The sequence below is a fragment of the Lepidochelys kempii genome, chromosome 3 (assembly GCF_965140265.1).
Source record: "Lepidochelys kempii isolate rLepKem1 chromosome 3, rLepKem1.hap2, whole genome shotgun sequence".
NCBI classification, from domain to species: domain Eukaryota; kingdom Metazoa; phylum Chordata; order Testudines; family Cheloniidae; genus Lepidochelys; species Lepidochelys kempii.
The window spans coordinates 147,461,674-147,487,409 of record NC_133258.1 but is presented as its reverse complement, the minus strand read 5'-3'; the positions used below and the strand labels follow the sequence as shown (position 1 = coordinate 147,487,409).

The 25,736-nt window shown below is 45.4% G+C and overlaps 1 protein-coding gene across 8 annotated transcripts in view; it reads right to left on the bottom strand.

The window, feature by feature from the left end:
* TJAP1 (tight junction associated protein 1) overlaps positions 1–18,788 on the bottom strand; it is a 62,265-nt gene extending 43,477 nt beyond the window's left edge. For 4 of the 8 annotated variants that reach the window (XM_073338453.1, XM_073338452.1, XM_073338451.1 and 1 more), the window contains exons 1-2: positions 18,588–18,788; positions 17,306–17,394 (exon numbers count right to left, since the gene is read on the bottom strand). The gene's annotated coding sequence lies outside the window, so the exon portion shown is untranslated. The other 4 variants (XM_073338454.1, XM_073338456.1, XM_073338457.1 and 1 more) reach the window with 4 other exon arrangements.
* Between the last annotated feature and the right edge of the window lie 6,948 nt (positions 18,789–25,736).

The window sequence follows — 25,736 nt, the reverse complement described above, 5'->3', positions numbered from 1 at the left end:
CTTGTATTAACATGAGGAGAACTCAGTCAATACACACAAAGATCTCAGATGCCTGGTAACCTCTGCCTAAGGTGATCACTTCTCACAGAACCCCACCTTGCTGGATAGAGTTACAAACAAGTCCTGGCTCTCTAGCCAGGGAACTGCTTCTCTTGCCCCTCAACTGAAGCCCTGCTCCCATGTTAGGGAGCCATTTCAAAGGGAAAAACAATAAGAATGATCCCCAAGAGGACACGAGTGGCCAGCATCCCCAAGCAGCCCAGGTTTAGCTGACTCTCATATACTCTGCCTTTCTGTTTCTTTTCTTTAAACTCAAAAAGAAGAATCACCAGCCCATTTTGTCTATCAAAGTGTGGGCAGCTATGGAACTTAGTGATCAGTACTCTCACTACCAGGCTGGAGACCTGGGTTGGAATCTCAGCTCTGTCTCGTGCCAAGGGCTCAGCATTTAACAGACAGGAAACACAACCTTCAGGACCAGCATTGTGGTGAGCGTATGCTTCATGTGACACTCTTCAGCAACAGGTTTCAGAGTAGCAGCCGTGTTAATCTGTATTCGCAAAAAGAAAAGGAGTACTTGTGGCACCTTAGAGACTAACAAATTTATTTGAGCATAAGCTTTCGTGAATTACAGCTCACTTCATTGGATGCATTCAGTGGAAAATACAGTGGGGAGATTTATATACATAGAGAACATGAAACAATGCGTGTTACCATACACACTGTAAGGAGAGTGATCACTTAAGATGAGCTAATACCAGCAGGAGAGCGGGGGCGGGCGGGGGGGGACGGACCTTTTGTAGTGATAATCAAGGTGGGCCATTTCCATCAGTTGACAAGAACATCTGAGGAACAGTGGAGGGTGGGGAAATAAACATGGGGAAATAGTTTTACTTTGTGTAATGACCCATCCACTCCCAGTCTCTATTCAAGCTTAAATTAATTGTATCCAGTTTGCAAATTAATTCCAATTCAGCAGTCTCTCGTTGGAGTCTGTTTTTGAAGTTTTTTTGTTGAAGAATTGTCACTTTTAGGTCTCTAATCGAGTGACCAGAGAGATTGAAGTGTTCTCCGACTGGTTTTTGAATGTTGTAATTCTTGACATCTGATTTGTGTCCATTTGTTCTTTTATGTAGAGACTGTCCAGTTTGACCAATGTACATGGCAGAGGGGCATTGCTGGCACATGATGGCATATATCACACTGGCAGATGTGCAGGTGAACGAGCCTCTGATAGTGTGGCTGATGTGATTAGGCCCTATGATGGTGTCCCTGAATAGGCTTGAATAGAGACTTGGAGTGGATGAGTTATTACACAAAGTAAAACTATTTCCCCATGTTTATTTCCCCACCCCCCACTGTTCCTCAGACGTTCTAGTCAACTGCTGGAAATGGCCCACCTTGATTATCACTACAAAAGGTTCCCTGTCTCCCCCCCCTTGCTGATAATAGCTCACCTTAAGTGATCACTCTGGTTACAGGTTTCAGAGTAACAGCCGTGTTAGTCTGTATTCCCAAAAAGAAAAGGAGTACTTATGGCACCTTGGAGACTAACCAATTTATTTGAGCATAAGCTTTCGTGAGTTACAGCTCACTTCATTGGATGCATACTGTGGAAACTGCAGAAGACATTATATACACAGAGACCATGAAACAGTACCTCCTCCCACCCCACTCTCCTGCTGGTAATAGCCCATCCAAAGTGACCACTCTCCTTACAATGTGTATGATAATCAAAGTGGGCCATTTCCAGCATAAATCCAAGTTTAACCAGAACGTCTGGGGGGCGGGGAGGTAGGAAAAAACAAGGGGAAATAGGCTACCTTGCATAATGACTTAGCCACTCCCAGTTTCTATATAAGCCTAAATTAATAGTATCCAATTTGCAAATGAATTCCAATTCAGCAGTTTCTCTCTGGAGTCTGGATTTGAAGTTTTTTTGTTGTAAGATAGCGACCTTCATGTCTGTAATTGCGTGACCAGAGAGATTGAAGTGTTCTCCGACTGGTTTATGAATGTTATAATTCTTGACATCTGATTTGTGTCCATTTATTCTTTTACGTAGAGACTGTCCAGTTTGACCAATGTACATGGCAGAGGGGCATTGCTGGCACATGATGGCATATATCACATTGGTGGATGTGAAGGTGAACGAGCCTCTGATAGTGTGGCTGATGGTATTAGGCCCTGTGATGGTGTCCCCTGAATAGATATGTGGGCACAGTTGGCAACGGGCTTTGTTGCAAGGATAGGTTCCTGGGTTATTGGTTCTGTTGTGTGGTATGTGGTTGTTGGTGAGTATTTGCTTCAGGTTGGGGGGCTGTCTGTAGGCAAGGACTGGCCTGTCTCCCAAGATTTGTGAGAGTGTTGGGTCATCCTTCAGGATAGGTTGTAGATCCTTAATAACGCGTTGGAGGGGTTTTATTTGGGGGCTGAAGGTGACGGCTAGTGGCGTTCTGTTATTTTCTTTGTTAGGCCTGTCCTGTAGGTGGTGACTTCTGGGAACTCTTCTGGCTCTATCAATCTGTTTCTTCACTTCCGCAGGTGGGTACTGTAGTTGTAAGAATGCTTGATAGAGATCTTGTAGGTGTTTGTCTCTGTCTGAGGGGCTGGACCAAATGCGGTTGTATCGCAGAGCTTGGCTGTAGACGATGGATCGTGTGGTGTGGTCAGGGTGAAAGCTGGAGGCATGTAGGTAGGAATAGCGGTCAGTAGGTTTCCGGTATAGGGTGGTGTTTATGTGACCATTGTTTATTAGCACTGTAGAGTTTAGGAAGTGGATCTCTTGCGTGGACTGGACCAGGCTGAGGTTGATGTGGGATGGAAATTGTTGAAATCATGGTGGAATTCCTCAAGGGCTTCTTTTTCATGGGTCCAGATGATGAAGATGTCATCAATGTAGCACAAGTAGAGTAGGAGCGTTAGGGGACGAGAGCTGAGGAAGCGTTGTTCTAAATCAGCCATAAAAATGTTGGCATACTGTGGGGCCATGCGGGTACCCATAGCAGTGCCGCTGATCTGAAGGTATACATTGTCCCCAAATGTAAAATAGTTATGGGTAAGGACAAAGTCACAAAGTTCAGCCACCAGGTTAGCCGTGACATTATCGGGGATAGTGTTCTTGACGGCTTGTAGTCCATCTTTGTGTGGAATGTTGGTGTAGAGGGCTTCTACATCCACACAAAAACTTGGATTTGTGCTGGAAATGGCCCACCTTGAATATCATACACATTGTAAACAGAGTGATCACTTTAGATAAGCTATTACCAGCAGGACAGTGGGGTGGGAGGAGGTATTGTTTCATGGTCTCTGTGTATATAATGTCTTCTGCAGTTTCTACAGTATGCATCCGATGAAGTGAGCTGTAGCTCACGAAAGCTTATACTCTGGTTACAGTGTGTATGGTAACACCCATTGTTTCATGTTCTCTGTGTATATAAATCTCCCCACTGTATTTTCCACAGTATGCAGCCGATGAAGTGAGCTGTAGCTCACGAAAGCTTATCCTCAAATAAATGTTAGTCTCTAAGGTGCCACAAGTACTCCTTTTCTTTTTTCAGGAATAGGTGGTGTCTCTGCAGCTTCCCCTCTCCCTCCCACAACCCACACATATACTTTGTATGTTTAACACTGTCTCCTGGTACAACCCTCATCCTGCCACTGGTGGGCGGGTAAGGGGGGGAAAGGGGCCCTTTATAATTGTAGTGTTGTAATCTGCCAGCCCGGCCAGGCGGCCTGTTCCCGCCTGCACTGTATTAAATACCTTATAACTGATTACACCCCCATGGGGCATGATTAGCAGTCTCCAGAGAACAAAGTCTACTTTCAGAAGAATAAGAACAGACACGTACTGCTAACTTACTACACAGCTGGGCAGGGGAGCAAACAGTGTGAGCTTAATTTCACTGAAGTGAGCTGTAGCTCACGAAAGCTTATGCTCAAATAATTTGGTTAGTCTCTAAGGTGCCACAACTACTCCTTTTCTTTTTGCAAATACAGACTAACACAGCTGTTACTCTGGAACCACTGATTCCTCTATTATTCCTCTCCCTCCCTCCACTCCCCCCCTCAGAGAGCTACAGACGCTAGCCAGTGTGAGGTTTCCGCCACTGGCTTATTCTCTTCAGAGTTATACTGGAAGATTCAGAAGATACAGTCTCACACAAGCAACCTGCTGCCTGTGGAACAGAGTCCTAATTCTAGGGACAAATAGCCTCAAGGCAAGTTTTTTTGGATTATCATACACACTGTAAGGAGAGTGATCACTTTAAATAAGCTATTACCAACAGGAGAGTGGGTTTGTTTGGGGGGAGTGTTGGGGGGTGGGGGAGGGAGAGAAAACCTGGATTTGTGCTGAAAATGGCCCACCTTGATTATCATACACATTGTAAGGAGAGTGATCACTTTAGATAAGCTATTACCAGCAGGAGAGTGGGGTGGGGGAGAGAAAACCTTTTGTAGTGATAAACACCCATTTTTTCATGATTTGTGTGTATAAAAACAAACATCTTCTGTATTTTCCACAGGATGCATTCGATGAAGTGAGCTGGAGCTCACAAAAGCTTATGCTCAAATAAATTGGTTAGTGTCTAAGGTGCCACAAGTACTCCTTTTCTTTTTAAGGTTAAACTTGTAGCTCCAGTCTGGGTGACGGAGAAGGTAAATCCTTTGCACTGATTTCCAGGGTGGGGGAGGGGTCCATTCCACCAACAGCAGCAGGAGAACCAAGAGAGCTAGAAATATGATCGTACAACCACACCCCTCTCTAGCCACATTATGTACCTGGGGGGTTCTATATAAAGAAGAGTAAAGAATCTGATTTAGTCCGTTGGCTTAACAGCCATCCAGACCTAGACTTTAAGATTCTGTGGCTTAGGGCCACTCTCCCACAGAGATGGATTTTAGGGATCCCGAAAGATGGTAACACCTACCTACCTCTTATATAGCACTTTTCATCTATAGACCTAAAAGCACTTTACAAAAGGAGATCAGTATCACTACCCTCATTTTTACAGATGGGGAAACTAAGGTTCAAGAAGGCAAAATGACTTGTCCAAGGTCAGCCAGCAGGTCAGTGGCAGAGCCAGGAACAGAGCCCAGGTGACCTGAGTCCTAGTCCAGTTCTCTATCCACTAGACCACATTGTTTCCCCTGTTCTTGGGTGGCCATAACATAAACAGCCCCCAATATATTTGACACTAATTGACCTCAGTCTCAGGATGCCAAGGGTCAGGTTGACACTGGAGACTGAATACCTTCACCTAAAAAAAGCTAGTGAAATGTAGGGGAACCTTCAGTACTCTGGCAAGGACATGAAGAGCCATGCTCCCCTGCATCCCCAAAACCAATGTATCAGTGCAAACCTAGGTAAGCAAAGATAGTGTGAAGCTGTTCAGCCCTTTTTCTAGACCCCAATGCATCTAGGAGTTGCAGTACCTCACACTGCTCATCTGCAGGCCGCAAGCATGGCCAGGTCAGTTAGGAAATGTCAATAAATGACAGCTGAGTTTAAAAAAAACTAATTGAGAGGAAAACATTCCTACTCCAGAGAGAGGCATCTGTACAGTGGCTCAGTGAAACAGACTGAGAGGCTGTCTGTAAAGCGATGGAATTAGAAAAACTATTTGCTTACTAGCTTCCAGAACCCATCTGTCTTGCCCTTGTCCATGACCCTGGCTTTGCCTGACATGTGCAATGACACAGAGTGGTGTAGTCTGGAGGCACTGGTACATGGCTGTTATGTTTGAAGGATGCAAGGACCTTGCTGAAAAACATTCCACACGGATTCTCAAGCCAAACAACCTACAGAAGGATTTGCTCATGGAGACACTAATCCAGCTACAACTAACATACTAATATCTGTGACATGTGCAGAGTATGTCTGAACATAATGGCTGGTCTCATTTAGACTGTAAAGTCTGAGTATTCTGTGTATTATGGTAACACCTAGAGACACCAATTAACACCACAGCTTCGTTGTGCTAGATGCTGTACCATTAGCGTGGAAACACATTCAGTGTTATGAAACATCTCACTTTTAGGGACTGAAGGGGGAATTCACCATAAATAGTCCTTCTCCCACATGCTAGTCACTAGAAACATACTTAGGTGATTCACTACCACTCTTTCAATACCCAAGACAGAAGGAAAGAAATAGACCCCAATTCTATTTAGGTTCTTATGGTGTATCTATCACTGAGGCATCTTTAGCATTACAGTAGAACTCTTTCTGAAACCTGCAAGGTAGTTGTAAAGCCCTGGGTGGCATCATACAACGTCCAGTTCTGCTGACATTCAGCAATCCCAGAGAAACTGTACCACAGCCAGGCTGCAAAAATAAGCCCCTGAGAGTAGCCTTTATATTCTCTCAGCTCCTCTGTGGCAGGAATGACTGATCCACATTCTGCCTAATAACACAATTGATTGCCTACATTTAGCAGCTAATCTCCCCACTATGCAGGGCAGCCATCAATCAGGTATTCCACCTTAGCTGGTGAGTAGCAAGCACATAGCTACCCTGACAGCCTGAAACACCACCACTTCCCTTTCCCTGCCCTTCTGCCTATCCTGAGCCAACAGCAGGGTGGATTGATTTAAAATCACCAAGTGGAAAGGCTTGTATTAAATCTATTTTAAACCAACTTTTCCATTTGTACCTCAGTTATTTTCTAAAGAAAGGTGCATTCTCATTGACATAACCATTAAAACACAGGTTTCAGAGTAACAGCCGTGTTAGTCTGTATTCGCAAAAAGAAAAGGAGTACTTGTGGCACCTTAGAGACTAACCAATTTATTAGAGCATAAGCTTTCGTGAGCTACAGCTCACTTCACTGATTTACAACTAAATAGAGCCTTCACACAAGATTTGTGTGTACATCTTTTTGCTATCTTGGGGGGTACACTATAATTATATACATATATTGAAGCAATTATATAGCTTCATGTTTTCAGATTCTTATTAATTGTACATTTTTAGTATAATAGAAAATGGCGAATATGTTGCTTATTTATTTACCAGATAATTAACTTTTAGCTCATAACTAGAATTTAATTAATTACACAAAGCAGCATATAAAATTTATTTTTATTAAAAACGAAACAGCCTTAAAGTTTTGGATACATAAACTTCCAATCAAAACATGATTCACATTTACAATTAAATGATTTATTAAACAGAAATATTAATTGTAGTAACTGAATTAAACTAATTATTTCAGGTCAGCCTTTGGAAAACTTTCAAATATGCCTAAGTGAATGTGGCTGGAGCTTATTTTCCTAAGTCTCTTGAAAATGAGAGTCTCCTAAGTTATTTAGATTGTCTTTCAACTTTTAAAACTAGTAGATCTCATCTCCTTTCTATTCATAGACTGGAAGAGAAAGACAAGTTTTCCTGCTTTTTCAACTCCCAGTTGATTTCTCAACTTTGAATGAACTAGTGGAAGTGAAAAAAATATTCTTTCTGGGCTTGCAGAAAAGGCTACTGCTGTCAATAGCTGATTTAGCACTTCAACAAACTCTGGTTGGTTGGTTCCAGATGCTTAGCTAGTGACTTCCATCAGTTCTGTGGTATTACTTTCTTTAAATTGAAAACTGAGCCAGTCAAACCGAAGGTAGGGAGCAGCTGTAAAAATAGGAATATACATAGGCACCGACTCTGTGGGTGCTCTTGGACTGGAGCACCACCAGCAGCCCCCCCTCAACTCCCCCCAGCATTTGCCACCAGCCAGCAGACCCCGCTAATCAGTACCTCCCCCTCCTTCCCAGCATGCAGGAGGCTTTGGGAGAGAGGGGGAGGAGCGAGGGCACAGCGCATTGGGGAACAGGGCGGAACGGGGCAGGAAGGGGTGCAGTGGGGGTGGGGCCTGTGGCAGAGCCAGGGGTCGAGCACCCCCTGGCACATTAGAAAGTCAGCGCCTATGAGAGTATAAGACCACCCATCTGGGCTCAGTGGATGATCCTGATGAGATATAGGATGGTGTCTCCTGAAGTCAGGGGTCAGGTTCCAAAGGCTGCGATGACTTTGCTAGTCTCTTGCATCCAGTAGCACAACTCCTTAATCAAGTTCTTAATATAGTACATGACCTATTGTGCCATATTTATAAAGCTTAACCTCAAAAGTTACTTTTCCCCCCAATTGTTTCTTTATATAGAAAAAACAGCTTTTAACTCAAAGGTTTTGATAGAGGGTCATAGTTTTTTTTATTTAAATATTTTAAGAGATTAGAAGTAGCTTAGGCCTTAACATATTTTGTATTAAATTCAGATTTCATTTTAAACAGGTTTATCTTTGTTTAATTATTTAAATAATAATAAAATGAAAAAAATCTGATTTAAATAAAACATCTGATTTTATTTTTTTTAAAATGCTGATTTTTATCCACCCTGGCTAACAGGTTTCCGATTGAAGAGAGGTTTCAGAGGAACAGCCGTGTTAGTCTGTATTCGCAAAAAGAAAAGGAGTACTTGTGGCACCTTAGAGACTAACCAATTTATTTGAGCATGAGCTTTCGTGAGCTACAGCTCACTTCATCCGAAGCTCATGCTCAAATAAATTGGTTAGTCTCTAAGGTGCCACAAGTACTCCTTTTCTTTTTGCGATTGAAGAGAAGCACTCCTGCACTCCACTCTCTCCACTACCAGCATTCACCACCAGGGCAGCAGACCCTAATTTAGCCCAGCATGAGCCCTCTGCAAACTGCTAATCCCTGTGCCCAGCTGTTTCTCAAATGCACTGGCATGAGCAAACCATAAACGATTTATGGCGCGTGGCAGGAAGATTCCTGGCTCCCTGCATGGGCGGGGTTTTGGTAGAAGATCATGCTTGGGCTAATGTTTATATTGCAAGTTGTCAGTCTAGCAATAAATCATCTTCTGTACTATACAGTAATAGAGCTCTCCCCACCCAGCTGGCATCCTGACTACACTGAATCCGATTAGAGCCACTTCAGACACACCTGGGAGGCTTCTTTTTTTTTTTTTTAGAACAGAAGCACTAACAAGTCAGGGGAAAATTGATACATTTACAAACATAATCTATAAGAATTCTCTAGTCCTGCAGGCTGGGTTTACTTTCAGGAATCAACCCTGCCTGGTGCAAACGACTTCCTCAAATTACATTCCCAACCTGCTGCAAGTACATACATAAACACCTAGTACATACATAAACATCTTCTGCTACTACAGTGCTTTACCAATAATGAAGAGTTACGGCCAAGGAGATCCTTCCAAGCAAAGCTAGTTTTCAGGAACTTGCATAGCTGAACAGAGGACCCCTGGAAAGCTGAGTTATGAATATGGGGACATAAAATATGTTTTTCATATATTAGTCACGCAGACACTTCCTGCTTAGAAAGCTCAAACAGTTTAAAGGGACACTGCCAATTTGAAAACAAAAAAATCACACTTCTCTAATACTGTTGCTCAAAACAGCTCCGATTAAAAATATTTAAAAAAAATAGGACAATGAGATTTAAAACCACAAACCAGCAGGGAGAATCTGGGGCAGCTGAAGCAGCTGCAACTACTTTTAGCCCGTTTCATATCAACAGATTTCGAGTTGACAGCATCCTTTTCATTTTTTAAAGCTTCCCACTTGGCAGGGACACAGCCCTTACTAAGTAACAGCAAGAGCGTTTCAGATATTCCTGTTTTAGGAGTATGTGAAAATCACACTGAGCGTGTGCAGCAACACATGCTCAAGCTGCAGATTTGGACCAGGAACCATGGAGCACCTACCAGAAGCTGCACATGCTAAAACAATAAAAAAAATTGTTGTCGTAACTACTGGCCTAGTTTAGGGGGGAGAGCGGGGAGCAAGAGACAGGATATATCTTGCTTTTAGTAAGATTTTTGACACAGTCCCAACATGGCATTCTCATAAGCAAACTACAAAAATGTGGTCTAGATGAAATTACTACAAAGTGAGTGCTTGACCCCCATACTCACAGTAATTATCAAAGATTCACTAGCAAACTGGGGGGGAATGCGTCACCTGGGGTCCTGCGGGGTTTGTCCTGGATCTGGTACTATTCAATATTCTCATTAATGACTTGGATAATGCAATATAAAATATGCTTAAAAAAATCTGCAGATGACACCAAGCTAAGAGGGCTGCAAACTCTTGGGAAGACAGGATTAGACTTCAAATGACCTTGACAAATTGGAGAATTGGTCTGAAATCAACAAGCTGAAATACAATAAAGGTAAGTGAAAAGAACTATATTTAGGAAGGAAAAAATCAAATGCACAAATACTAAATTGGGAATAACTGGCTAGGCAGTAGTACTGCCGAGTTATATTGGATCACAAATTAAATATGAGCCAGCAATGTGATGCAGTTGCGAAAAAGGCTAATATTCTAGAGGATGTATAGGACTGGTGCATAAAAGATAATAAGAGTGATGTATATAAGACATGAGAGGTAACTGTCCAACTCTGCTTGGCACTAGTGTCAACTGGAGTACTGTCCCGTTCTGGGCATCTCACTTTAAGAAGATGTGGACAAATTGGAGAGAGTCCAGAGGAGAGCTATAGAAACAAGAAAAGGTTTAGAAAGCCTGACCTATGAGGAAAGATTAACAAAACCGGGCATGTTTAGTCTTCAGAAAAGAGGCGGGGGGGGGGGGGGGGAAGAGGAGAGGCAGGGGGGAGACTTGAGAGTAGTCTTCAAATATGTTAAGGGCTGTTATAAAGAGGACAGTGATCAATTGTTCTTCGTGTCCACTGAAGGTAGGACAAGTAGTAATGGGCTTACTCTGAAACAAGGAAGTTTTGGGTTAGATATTAGGAAATGCATTCAAACTATACAGATAGATAAGCACTGGAATTAGGCTTCCAAGGGAAGTTGTAGAATTCCTATCATAGTCTAACCTGTTCTTAAAAGCCTCCTCCTGTCAGGGATGGTCTAAGTATACTTTGACCTGCCTCAGCGCAGGGCGTTGGACTTGATGACCTCTCGAGGTCCTTTCCAACCCTACACTTCTATGATTCTAGTCTAATTAACTTGGAAAACATTTGATCTTCACTAGAAACAAATGCCACAGAGTCAAGTTTGCCTAAGGTTTTATACAAGTCCAGGTACAATGCCCCAACAGACATAAGCAATTCCCCTTCTCTTCTTTTGACTTTAAAGAAAAGTCAGTAAGTTACATTAATGCCACATAAAGGCTGAGATTTTACATGTACAACAGTTGGAAATTTCACAGTTGTGGTTTCTGCAGCACTGTCAGTCAACCTCATTTCATAGATAAATTATAACAAGACAGAACCTGGCCCAAGACACTGTTCCTGTGCAAACCACAGCTCTAACTGTAAGCAGAGTTAAACACTGGAATGCTGACCCTTGGGCATTTGAAATTGTTATATCAATGCATAGCACTCAGCTGCCTCCTCCATCAGCACAAACCAAGTTCCATACTGTCAATGAAGTGAAGCAGCCACAGATCAGACCTAGTGCAGGAACCCATGGCAGTCAGTCTGAGCCCTGCAGGAAGTCCTACTACCTGACTCTGCATCATTTCACTTCTCAACATTATTCCCTCACGATCACACAGGCAATTGCTCAGAACTAGCTGGGGAAATCACTAGCTGTTTGTTCACTGAACATGGTTACACACAAATGGCTAAATTCTGCCCTAGGATGCATGAATAGTACCCAGTGAAATCCATGGGAGTTGTGTGCACAGATCTCAGGGCTAGAATCCATCCACAGCTCTGGAAATCCTCCAATTTTTCCATGGCCTTTGTAACAGTTCCTGCCACGCTCAGACATACACTGCTACTAAATGCTCTCTTACACACACTTCCCCACCACAGCCACTTACCAGGACCTCTTGCCTTATCTGATAGCCCATCTCTCCTGCCCGATTCAGTCAGCAAGACCACATGAACAAGCAGCACACGACCACCTCTAGGTCCTCGGCACAGATGGAGGTAGATAATGGGACAACGGAAATGCCTTGCAGAACAAGAAGGCTTTAGCTGGCATAAAAGCATACCAGATTTCACTAGAATGTCCTTAGAAGAATTCCATCCCCCAGCCAGCAAGGCTTCCAGCACCTCTCAGACTAAAGTCCACTGTTAGCTTACAACGTGGAGGGGCCAAACTCCACACATTCCTTTTCCTTCTAGCACCAGCTGAAAGAAGCATAGAGTGATGATGTCCCCTAATCACCAAGAATAAGGAGGCCATACCCACAGGTCTAGGGAGGACCCATTCATGGATAAGAGAAAGTTAGCTGCTAGAGGCTGCACTAAATCCCCAAGATTCCCCCCCAAGACCTTCTAAAACCCTCAAATGTTAGGACCAAAAAGAGTGATCTTTAAGGGTCATGATCATAAAGAGGAAGATTTAACAGGCAATGTGACAGGGCAAAGATGTACTGTACCTCTGAGGAACTGCCAGGCTGGATCAGACACGGGGTCCATTTGATTCAGAATATTGCCTCTGACACTGCCAAGTACTAGATGCTTCAGAAGAAGATGCAAGAAAATCATAGTGGGCAGCTATGGAATACCTTCTTCCTCCTCCTTGTAAACCTCAGCATTTAGAGTTGGTTTATGTGCTGAAGCACAAGAGAAATAATTCCATTTAAAATACATATATTATAACAAAAGTAAATCTCTGGACCTTCTCATTCATTTAAATGTCAGATCCATTCTGAATCCTGGTAAACTCTTAGCCCTAATGCTATTATGTGGTAGTGAGTTTCACAGATTAACTATGCATTGTGTGAAAGTATTTTTTAAACCAGTATTAAATATGTTGCCTATCAGCTTCATTGAATTTCATTCCATTTAACTGAAAAATACAGTCAGTCACTTTAACTTCTCATATGGAGCCTTCCAGGACTCAACACCTAGCACTGGACAGGGCCAGGAATACAGAGCTGATGCAAGTGATATGAATAAAGCATTCCAAGTAACTCTTCATTCCCACCCTGGCATTATGGGACTCATACCCCTCTGGGACTATGCCTTCATAGCAGTTTGGAAAGCCTTAGCAATCCACTAAGCATAACTTCCAGTAAGACACTCCAGAGTGTATCATGTCATTCCAGACACAAGATAGACTGTGAGCTGCTGCTTCTGGGGCATCCCTGTCTGAGCACATTAGCAATAAGAAAGTACATTGACATGCTGGCAAACAAGAGAATAGTTTCCAAGTCTAAACGTGAGGAAGGGGTAGAAAGGAGAGGAGGAAATTTGAGTCATGTGTAAAGACACAGCCATACAAGAGAGCATGTGAACAGTGGAAACAAATGTACAGATCAGAGACGCTAGGGGCTTTCTTAGAATGCCCTCCTCCTTTAAATAGAACAGGGGTGTAACTTAGGCCGTTTTACAGCAATTTCATAACTCCACAGAGCATGCAGGATAGTGGACCACACGAGTTCCTCCTTCATTCTGAGCATCAGGTAAGTCACACCTTAGTTAAATTTATTTATTTGTAGGTATTTCTATGGTGTTCATCTCCGAAGCATCTAAGCACCACACAAGCACTAATGGAGGTGCTCAACCCCCTCAATTCCACCTCACTAGGGAGCAGTATTAACCCTATATGTAGCTGAGAAAAGGAGGCAAAGGGAGGCAGTGTCTTTCACAAGTTCACACGATAAATCTGTGCAGAGCCAAAAACAAAACATAGTTCTCCTGTGTCCCAGGCCAGTGCCCTGACCACAAGATCATCCTTCCTCTCAATCCAGTCTATAAAGATACTTCACCTGAGAAAAGTAACATTCCTCCAATGCAGTTACAAATCTGTCTTGGATAAAACAGCAGACTTTATGCAGAGGTACTGGCTCAGGGAAAGAGGACTGATGATTTCACCTTTGTGGCACTGGCCAAGTTGGCAGAAATCTACATTCACAGCTCTTTGTTGGTCCCTGGATGATATCACTTTGGGAGGGGGTTCAGTTCACTCCCATCCTTAGTGAAGAGGTATCCATAACATATTTGGCACTAACTGAAGCCTAGCAAGTAGTCTGAGTAGAGGCCAAGGATCAAAAGCATGACTGTGACAGACTGAACTGTCCTATTCAGGCATCTTAATTTGTATCTGAAGGGCAGAATCCACAAAACCTTCAAGTGTGGAGATGGGGGCTGGGAGTCACTAACATTAACATATCTGCCCCCTCGTGACAATTCCAGCCTCAGTCCTGCCAACAAGAATACAAGATAAGTCCCCCTTCTTGTGGTGGGCATCCTCCCTTTGCTCCACCCCAACTCCATCTAACAACTGACTGTGCCTGCGGGTCTCCTGCATACAGTACGGCAGAAGCAGCAATGGCAGAGGGAACTGGACCCGTATTTGGCAATTCTCATCACGCATACTACTGACAGTGCTATCCCTCTGCTGCTGAGGAAGCAATATGTGGATTGGCTGTGACCCTGCCCTACAGAATTGTCCCATGCAGCAATGTTTGGAGTGCGGAAACAAATGGAGTCCCCACAACGACTTTAAATGCCCTTTCCCTAAAAATGAGTAAGGCATATTATCAGGATGGGAAGCCCACCTGCTGCTACCCAGGCTGCACCTCCTGATACACAATGCCAATCTCCAGGGCTCTCAGGCACCAAGTTTACTTTGAATGGAAGAGTCTTTGGCCGAGCTTGTGAAGGCCTTACTCAACTCAACAACATTTCTGTTTAGCTGTAATGCAATAACTTTTGAACTCTGAATCTGATCAACTCCAACATTTCAAGGAATGTTCTAGGTATCAATGGCCAGAACCCTATTGATTCTGGAGAAAATCGGAAAACCGAAGGAGGGAAATGGGGGACACATGAAGCCCCAGCCATCTGACTAGCACAGCCACAGCTTCAAGCACCTCTGCAACTGTGTACAGATCAAACTACTGGTTGATAGCACGCATTAAGACACCCTCCCAACAGAGTTTAACATGTTAACACCCTAAATGACATCTCACAGACAGAAAGAAGAATAATGGTGTGGGGGAAAGGGAAATGGGAGTGCCCACAGTGCTCCTGGTTTGGAGAGGAAATTGGGGTCCCTGATATGGGGGAGGGAGAAATGGGGCACACAGAACACAAGGCAGGGAGAGACTGGTGGACCCCAGTATGGGGAGAGGGGAACAGGAACACAGAGCCCCTAGCACAGGGGGCACATGAGAATGAAGTGCACATAGAACCACTGGCATGAGGGGATATTGGGAGATGATGTCACATAACACAGGAGGAAATGGAGGGGAACAAAAAACCCCTGCTGTGGTGGTAAGGAGAAAATGTGGGACACTAACAGGCCAAAGCATGAAGAAGGAGTTAGGGGGCTTTGCAGGGAGTCCCCGAAATAGAGGGGACAGGAAGGCAGACAAGGAGATGTGGGGGCAAAAGGAGGGATGTAAGAAGCCCCCAGTGTGTGTAATAATCTCATCTTGCACAAATTATGAAGCATGTGACCTGCTAGTTAGGGCCACTGGGTAAAGCACAATCATGGTTTTAGTCGATTCCATTTATTCTGCCATTACTGAGCTGATTGTCCTTGCTCCACCCTTAAAAGCATCCATAAGGCAAGGAAGGCCAACTGCCACAATCCTATATTACATGCAGCTCCATATACCGCACACTCTCCAGAGGATACCCACCACCATGCCGAAGTGTGTTGCATCAGTTACCCACCCTGAATACAAGGGGCAGATCCTTGATGAGAAGCACACCCTTCCCAAACTCCAGGGCCCTTTTATACTCTGTGCCAGCTGCCATTTAGGAAGACAGGAAAAAGATAGGTTTCAGAGTAGCAGCCGTGTTAGTCTGTATTCGCAAAAAGAAAAGGAGCACTAGTGGCATCTTAAGAGACTAACCAATTTATCTGAGCATAAGCTTTCGTGAGCTACAGCTCACTTCATCGGATGCATTCAGTGGAAAATACAGTGAGGAGATTTATATACACACAGAACATGAAAAAATGGGTGTTATCATACATACTTCAGGGTTTGAAATCTGCAAAACAAGCAACTAGCAGAGAGCCACAACTACTCAACACAGTATGTAGAAGTCTGCAATGCATCTTTGATACAGAGGCAACAGATCCCAGAAGTAAGATCCCCTCTTGATCACCAAGTGGCTCGGTGATATTAAAGATGAGAGTAGCCACAGGCTGCATTGTGGAACTCTATAGGCCACATTTAGCAACCCCGAGTGTGTTCCCTGTATATTATATGAGCCACATGGCTGCCTATAAGGAGAGCTAAAAGCAGAGAAAGGACTCCTGATGCTGCAGGCTACACCAGTGAGATTAAATGCTGACCTTACACTCTGAATCTGGTATGCACAGAACACCGTTTAAGTACAGGTACCCAATACTTTCTGTACAGATTCAGTGACAGGTAGAAACGGAAAGGACGTTTACACTGAAAGTGACTCAAGGGGAAAAGGAGTGAGGAAGGGCAGCACAAGTAAAAAAAAACATAAAATGGAACATCCCATCTTGATCTCCACACATTCCTTACCCCACTGCAGGCAAGCTCAGACATGCACTTGCCTTGGCATTAGAGCATCTAAAACATAGATGCAAAGGATAATTTACTAGAAGGAATTACCTAGCAGATTAGGGAATTACTAAAATTACCCAATTTGAGACATCACAATTATCACAAGAGGCCATGTCTGCACTATGGGTGCTATGGTAGCACAGCTTCAGCTATGCCACTGCAGAGCCGTAGTGTAGAAACTTCCTCCATTGACAGGAGGAGTTTTTCCATCAACCTAGCTGCATCTACACTGGGGGTTTGGGCGGCTCAGCAACAGTGCTCAGGGGTGTGAATTGCTAGGTCAATCCACATTTTAAGATCAGACCAGGGATGAAAGAGATCCTGAGGATTTGTCTGTGCAGCTCCAGCGGGACAGACCTTTTTTTAATTAGGCTGGGATAGCTCCAGCGCTCCCTGGACCCAGTCCACATTGACTCATTTCAGGAGCTATATCCACAGCTACTTCAGCACTGAAAAAGGGGGCTTTAAAGTGCTCATTTCATGAGGCACAAAGACCACTAGTACTGCCCTGGTTCAAGTTAAGCTATTCTGCCTAGTGGCTAATCTTGAATTCTACCCAGAAACTCCCAATCTCTCTTATTAGTACCCTGCAGTTACCATTTCTCCATCTACCATCTCACCTTGGGCCCGCTTTACATAACATGGACCTAATATGACAAGGAGGATGCCCTAGCGTGGAGGACCTACAGATGGACCATTTGCTAGGTATGCGACTCACACATTTGCACTCTGGGATTTCAGGATTGAAAAGCAGAGTGTGCTCTGATGTAGCATCACCTCTTTCCTGGCTTCCTTACCTGCTCTCTGCTGTTTGTATCCAAGGGATTCACTTCCTCCTCCTCTGCAGACGCTTTTCATCAGTTCTGTCTCTGGACTGATTCTGATTCTGCAAAATACAGATCTGCAGCTTTGAGAAGCCCTGTCAGGCAAGAAGCAGTCTCATTTTGCGGGGCTGTCTTTTCAGTGGACTCACTCCAGCTGGCCTCTCTCAGACCTGGTCCATTCCCAGCTCAGAGAAACTCACAGCTCACTCGCTCACCCTTTTGCCTATTAATGCAATTTCAGTTGGAAATATTTTTTTCCTCTTCCGTTTACAAATCCCGGTGCCAGTGCTCAACCTTTCACTTCTTTCCTACTCCGTTGTCTCCCACTCACACTCTAGACCAGATCCAGATGTGGTTCAGTATCATCTGCTCAGCTCTGCTGTTCTCTAAACTTTCCTTTTTCTTGCGATCTGTTCAGATTCACTAACTTTCTTCCAGAAAGTCTCTTGGATGCTGCCTGGTGCCAGGGAGGGTCTCTAGTTGGTAAATGATCCTCTCTCCTCCCCGACCTTCTGCTTTGCCACAGAAACAGTGTTGTTCCCTCTCCCCTACTCTGACTTCTTCAACACAGATAACACAAACTGTCTCAAATTTGCTTCACTTCATTTCCAATTCCAAAGCCCTCTTGTTGTGGCTATCACGGTCTCTCCCCAAAATACACATCGCTCCCCATGTTTCACTCCATAAGGATCTGGTTCCATTCAAACTTAGTTTAGACCTCTCTGGCCCACAAGCAGACCCAGTTCAGTTCTGGGATCAGTCTTCCTCCATTTCCAGACTCAACTGGGTTTAAACTGGCTCAGTTCCACTCTCTTCCCCTCCAGGACTCAGTTCCTGACCCATACACCTCTTCTGTCCCCAATTCAGTACTGGCCTGTACTGGCCCCTGCAGCCCAGCGGTGATTGTCTGGCTCTGATAGTTTTCCTCCCTGGGCTCACGTCTCCCAGTTCTGTTCTGACCGGGTTGGGCCCAACTCCCCCAACACCAATGTGACTTTACATCTAGTTCTGCCCGTTTCCCTCCCCTTTAGCCCGAGGGCGACAAGCTGGGGGCAGAGCCGAACTCCTCCCTTTCTCGCGAGTCCCGGTTCGGATCTGACCCGGATGGGGCGCTCTTGGCGCTGGCGGAGCTCTGACCTGGCCAGGCTGGGCCCTATCCCAGACCGGCTCTGACCCAGCTGGGACCCGGGCGCTCGAAGCCAGGTACGGTGCCGGCCCGGTTGGGCCCCCTTCCCGCCCCGGACTCGGTTCTGACCTGGCTGGGCTCCCTCAACCCCCCAGGGTCCCGGACTGGCTCGGAACCAGTCAGGCTCCGCTCCTCCCGGACTCCCGGGGACTTTACAGCCGGTTCTGACCCGGTTCGGTTCTGTCTCGGGCCCGCCCCAAACTTTGCCCCCGCTCGGCCCGGCCCCGCGCGCTCCGCTTAGGCCACCATTTTGCTGCGGGGTTCGCTGGGTAATCCGGCGGAATCCCCACGCAGCGGCGTAGGTGCGTCATCGAGGGGGGAGGGGTCACGCACGGCGGAGGAAGAGAGGCGCGTGGTAGATCACCATGGCAACGGGAGGGGGCAGAGCCTGCGCGCTCCTCGTCGGGCGAGTCCCGAGTTGAGACTCGCGGCGGCGGCGGCGGCAGCGGCAGGTTGCTGTGTAGACGCCCCCTGAAGTGCAGCTCGGCACAGGACTGCGCCGGTGTGGGCAGCGCAGAAGCGTCCGCTGCCCACGGGCTGGTGACACCGGAGTCACCGCGTAACGGGGGGCTGCCCCATGGAGACAAGCCCTGGCCGGGAGCAGCTCACCGAGCTGGGCTGTCCCGCGTTCACAAGCATCTGCCAGGTGTCAGGGACCCGGCCCCGGCCCCGGCCCCGGGGAGGGGAGGGGAGAGGAGGTGGTCACGGGCGAGGCGATAGCTTTTATTGGGCCAGCTTCTGCGGGTGAGCGAGCTAGGGCCGGCCCACCACGTTTTGGCACCTGAGGCGGGGAGTTCAAATGACGCCCCCCCCCCACCCCAGGCGGGCGCCTCAGTTTGCCTCCTGGTAAGGCCAGCCCTGGAGAGAGCCACGCTCTGTAACCCCCTGTTTGTCCTATGACTGCAGGGGGGTTAAGGGGCCGCTCTGCCTTGAATGGTCCCTTACAACATGTGCGAACTACTTAGGCTAAACTATCTCTTCCGCCTTCCAGTTCGCTGTGACGCTGGGAGGCTCGTCTCACTCCCCACCGGCAGCTGGTCTCCTAAAAGGTCTTACCACCTTGTCTCTCTAACATCCTGGGGCTAACACAGCCACAACTACACAGCATCCGGGACACTGGGGCGCGGCCAGGCTGCTCCACCTCCTCTAATTGGCTTCCCCACCCTGGATGAGGGGCAGTTCAGAGCACGTGTTTGCTCAGAGTCCCTCCCCAGACTTCCACCTCCACCGCCCTGTGACTACCTTAACCCTGCCCTGGAGGCCCTGCTTCCTGGTAGGGGAGGGGAATTCAGCGTCACTAAAACAACCTGAAGGAGGCGGTTCCTTTCTGCTTTGGCCCCTTGGCCTTTTCCCATCTCAGAGATGGGGCTCACATTAGGGATGCTGCGAGGGTCCATAAATCAATTGAATGGGAGGCCATGACACAGAGATATGATTCTGCTACAGTAGGGTTGTAGTCCTGGATGGTATCACAAGCAGAATCTAAGGCACTGAAGCTATGACTCGCATGTACATGCAGGTTTCAGAGTAACAGCCGTGTTAGTCTGTATTCGCAAAATGATGAAGTGAGCTGTAGCTCACGAAAGCTTATGCTCAAATAAATTGGTGAGTCTCTAAGGTGCCACAAGTACTCCTTTTCTTTCTATGTACATGCAGGAGTCTTTTCCTTGCTGAATGCAGGGCACTCTGGCCTGCATCGCAAGAACAAGAAGCAATTCTGCCTCAGATATTTCCCAACGGTGTCACTTTAGCAGATGCCTGGGCCGAGAGCATCTTACCCTTGTTATGTTTCAGAGTAACAGCCGTGTTAGTCTGTATTCGCAAAAAGAAAAGGAGTACTTGTGGCACCTTAGAGACTAACCAATTTATTAGAGCATAAGCTTTCGTGAGCTACTTTTTACCCTTGTTATGTAACTAATTCCCAACAAAAATCCTGTCTCCCCTCCCCAGAAGGCTGCACGTCAGACTTAGTCCTGGGGCACATCATAGTCTGTTGCTATGTTATAATGCTATAAACAGAGGATTCTAACCTGTATGTGGGACCAAGTGGGGAGGGAAAGAGATAGGTGGAGAGTGGAAAAATCCACTTAACAACAGCTGTAGGAGAACTGTGGTCTCCTAAAAGTGCAGAGGAGAATGGATAGAGGCAGACAGAATGTGAGCAAGGCCTGTTAAAACTGTGGGACTACCACCAGTAACCCTCACTCCTCACCTGCAACCCCCTGCTATTCTAGTCCTCCCCCCCCACCCTCAAGCTCTCTGAATCCTGACCTGAAGCTATTTCAATTTTAGACCAGATAGAATTCTGCCCATTGTCCCTCACTCCTGTACAGCAGCCCTTCCCACCCCTGTTATTTTTCAGTCCTGAGCATCTCCTGAGCAGGGCAAATGGACTGAGCCAAACTGAGATGAGATTTTTTAAGTTGGAAAAAGCCCTCCGGGTATTTGGATGAGACCTCTAAACTTACTTCCTCTGTGACCCTGCCAGGTCCACATCCAAGTGGTGAAAGGCTGGCATATTAGCTCACAGTGCTGCTGAACCCTCAGACAGATCTCTTCTCTCACAGCTGAAGACAGGGATTCGGCAGAGTTCTGCTTCCATGACCTTGAGATTGTTGTGCTTGGGGAGAAGCTAGAACGTCTGAACCACACCCGGTGTGTGCCTGCTGCCCTGGGCCATGCGTCAGCCAGGGATATTTCAAGAAAGCCTTCAATACTTGTGCCTCCATAAATTCTCAACATCCTCTCTCTGCACTGGAGTCAGATAACAGGCAGAAGAACAATGGCTCCAAGAATCCAGGCTGCCCATCTGCTCTGTGTTTCCAGATTCTTGCCTCCACAGCGCCAGCTGATGAAATTTTCATAGCTGATGAGGTTTCTCATTTCGACTGGGCCTTGGAGCCTTCGCAGTTGAGCCTGTCTGAGTTTCTGTGAGTATATGCTGTAGGTGACAATGATTAGAGAGCCCCTTGCTCTTTTATAGACCTTTCAACTTAGGATCTCAAAGCACTTTACAAACATACATTAATTAAGTCTAACAAGAAGTTAAGGGCCTGATTTTCAGATATTCTGAGCACTCACTGCTCCTATTGACTCCTCTTGGAATTAATGGTGCTCAGCAGTTCTCAAAATTGGACCCTAAGTGACTTCCACAGTGTCAAACAATGAATTAGAGACCGAGTCAGCAATATAACTCTGAATCCCATGTTATAACCACTATAAAACACTCCCCTCCCAAACCTAAAACCAGTCCTGACTCCTATTACTCTACCCATTATTTACTCCCTCTTGGCTCTCCTATCCCTGTGTTTCTACAAGCTAGGCAGCAGGTTCACCCCTGCACTGGAAGCTGAGGTGTGACATGCAGTGAGGTGGGGGCATTATGTTATGTTACATTATATTCATTTATATAACACTGTTAATACCAAAGCGCTGCTCCCTGCTGGAGCCAGTTGCTCACTAAAGCCTCTGAAGTTCAATTAACAAGCCCCAGGTAATCTAACACTGGACTCCCAATAATCCCTTTATTTTAAGGGGCCTCTGGCTGATGCAACAGCCCCCAACAAATGACCCTGGAAATACATTTGAGATTCTCTTAAATACCAGCTGAATTTATGACCCTCAGTGAAGAGCAGGAAAGAATCTCTTCAAAATACTTTCCAAGTGGCAGCACTTTATATAGACCACTGTAACAGTATAAAAGAGACCCCTGGAGGGGCAGGTGCCACCCTGTGGAGAGATGAATCCCCCTATTTAGTAACGCATTTACAACCTTGCCTGGTGATGGAGTGGACATCAGGAGGCTGAGAAGTATTGTCTCCCCACCAGAGGGAGGCAGTGTAGGCTCAGGCTGCTTAGGTTCACAGTCACCCCATGTCAAGCTGTGCCCCACCAGGGAAGCCTGAAATAACAGACTGACTCACTGGCCTCCAGCTTTCCTCTGTATGAAGCAAGGGATGGAGCCTCCCTGTAGAGATGTTCTCCCCTCTCCTTCCCTGGGACATCACAGGCATGCGGAGGGCACTCAGGAAATACTCTGTCCCCCCGCCTGCATTCCCACTCATTCTGGAGCAGCTTTGGCAGGCTCTGGAGGTGATTCCTGGCTAGTCCTCAGCTGAAAGGCTGGGGCCTCAGTGGGAGAGGAATTCTCATGGGATGGGTCCAAAACAGGAAGTATGTGAACAAAACCTTTGCAACATAGGACATGCACTCTGGGGTAGGCAGGCACAAAGGGATCCTGGGGCATCCAGGCACAACAGGATCCTTTCTTAGAGTGGGACACCCAGATACAGTGGGGTCCCTCCCAGGAACAACAAGAACAGCTAAGCACTTTCACCCTGGAACAGCCAACTATATCCTGCCAAGGCACAATGGGACAGCCAAACACACCCTGCCAGCGTGTGCACCTACTGGATCTATACAACTCACCAATAAAACTGCTGCTACCAATGCTGAGCCATATAATTCAACTCATTCTCATATATGGGAGCAAAGTCTGCGGCCCAGCTTTAGCAGCCAATCATATTTATTAAGATAAAACCTTCAGAGAACCCCTATTTGAGTTTTGCAAATACTTTTTGCACCTATCAACTCCAGCAATAATGGCTCCATCAAAAATAGGTTGATTCCCCTTCCTAATTAGTACTTGTATTCTGGTAGGTCCCAAAGGCACCAGTCAGGATTGGATCCCAATTGTGCTGGGCACAGTACAGCCATACAAGTAGGCCCAGTTTCTTATCTCAAAGAGCATACAATTAAATTCAAGACAAGACTCAGCAAGTGGGTGTAACACATGATCAGTGGGAATGGGGAGGAAGGATGAGGATAACAATGATAAAAACACATGGTTACAATAGATTGCCTTTAGGACAGCTAGATGGTTTCAAGTCATTTAAACATACGTATATAGGTATATTTATTATAAAATATAAATACACAGAAATCAAATAGATCTCAATGGCCCCTCCTCATCATTCACATGACAAATCCCAAAAAGATATGGCCTCCTTGCAAATCGAGCACCACCCAGGTCAGTCACTGAGAAGATGTTTCCGATGGTCTAACTGTATATTCAGCGTATGTCCATCACTGGCAATCTTATCACGCCATTGATGTTTTTGGTCCTCATGTGATCACCGGCCATATGTAGCAGCATTCCTTGGTACACATGCTTTGGAATTTCATTGGTTTTCCATTCTAATAATATATCCACACCTAGAAACGGACCTAGTGCTTATGAAGGTAGTTGCAGGATTCAGCTTTGAACATCCTTATTTCTGAGCTTTCCCTGCCACTTGATATGGAGCAGCTGATGAAGATGGCAAGAACTGAAAATGTCAATCTGGTGTCCTTCAGCCTTCCTTAGCAGTACATTTCAATTCCGTACAATATCACAATTCTCAGTGATCCCAACTGGCCATCTAACTAGCCATGAAGAAAAGAATATAGCAGACCTGATCGTCTCTTGTCATAGAATATCAGGGTTGGAAGGGGGTCATCTAGTCCAACCCACTGCTCAAAGAGGGACCAATCCCCAGTTTTTGCCCAAGATCCCTAAATGGCCCCCTCAACGATTGAGCTCACAACCCTAGGTTTAGCAGACCAAGACTCAAACCACTGAGCTATCCTACACCTTGTGCAGTTATTTACCCTGGTGCAGACTCTAGGAATACAGGCTCTCATTAGATTTGGGTGAACTATAGTTTTAAATTGAGTTGGGGTATTAGCACAAGCAATAGGCCCAAATCAAGGAACCAAAAAAAATGAGATTATGAGAAAGAAGAGTTGTGTTAAACTTGTAGTGATTCTTCAAAATACCAGACCTGGTCTATACTACAGGTTACTTCAGTATAATTTATGTTGCTCAGGGATGTGAATTATCCACACCCTTGAGTGATGTAAGTTATATTGATCTACGCTCTGGTGAAGACAGCACGAAGGCAGTGGGAGAGCTCCCACCAACACAGCTACTGCCTCTTGCAGAGGCTGGAGTTATTAAGCTGATGGGGGAACTCTCTCCTGTCGGCTTAGAGCATCTCCACCACAAGCACTACAGCAGCACAGCTGCATCAGTACAGCTGTAAGAGCCTTACTTCAGATGTAGCTCCAGTGTTATTTTATTTAAGGTTTGGGCTAAAGTAATAGAACTAAAATAAGATAATTGGATACAAGGTGCAGTAAATAATTGGCTATATAAGAAACTCCTTCAGCTGGCCTTAGCTAAGGTCCGATAATTGGCAATGACATCATTTGTTTGTTAAAAGGTATAAAAAACTAAACTCTTAAAGGGTTCATTGCTAATATCTGCCTGACCAAGTTGGAGCTGATCAATGTGGGTCTGAGCACCCCTAGCGTTAGCACATTTGTAAGTATCTTGATCAAATACTTATAAGCGGTTTTGTTACTGTCTGGATGTAATAAACTGCTTATTATTTAGGCTTTTTACACATGTTTACAGCACTTGTATAAATACCATTTGGCCTTTGGATTTAATAAAGGAATTTATGGTTTACTTAGTGTGGTGGTGATACACTCCATCAATAATAATGATTCCAACATTGTGGTGACCCAGGAAGGACAGACAACACTAATTTCAGTTGTTCTAAGTCCCTAGGGTGAAGAGGTAGTGACCTATCTTCTGGGGCCAGTATAGAATTTTCTCCTAAAAGAAATTCAGTACCATAAGGGGAATAGTGGGAGGTACTTTAGATACCTATGTAAAAGACAGCTTGGTAGACCATGGCAGTGGTCCATTGAATGCCATGAATAAATTCCTGGCAAATCACGGCAGAGGTCCATTGAGTGCCACTGAAATTTTAAAGAGTTGGACTCATGGGTGACCATGAAGAGAACAGTAATTGTAGCTAAACAGTAAATGCAAAAAAGCACAAAGATAAGGTCAGTGCCAAGAGCAATTGGCTGATGACCATGTCACTTTGGAAAATAAGTACATGATTTAAGGAAAAGAGTGAGGAATTAAAGGGAGTGTTTACACAGACATCAAAAACTTTGCAGTGTGCTGGAGGGATTAAAAAAGCTGGTGTAGTAAAAGGACTAGAAGCAACATCAGTAAAATGGGAAAAGAGAGTGCTTGGTTTGATAACGAAACCCAGTTATTTTATGGCAGTATAACTCCCTGCAGTCATGCCCAGTGAAATGCTTAGTAAAATCAAACAAATTATGCAACAGTAGTGACAACAACCACCACTATGCTTCTCC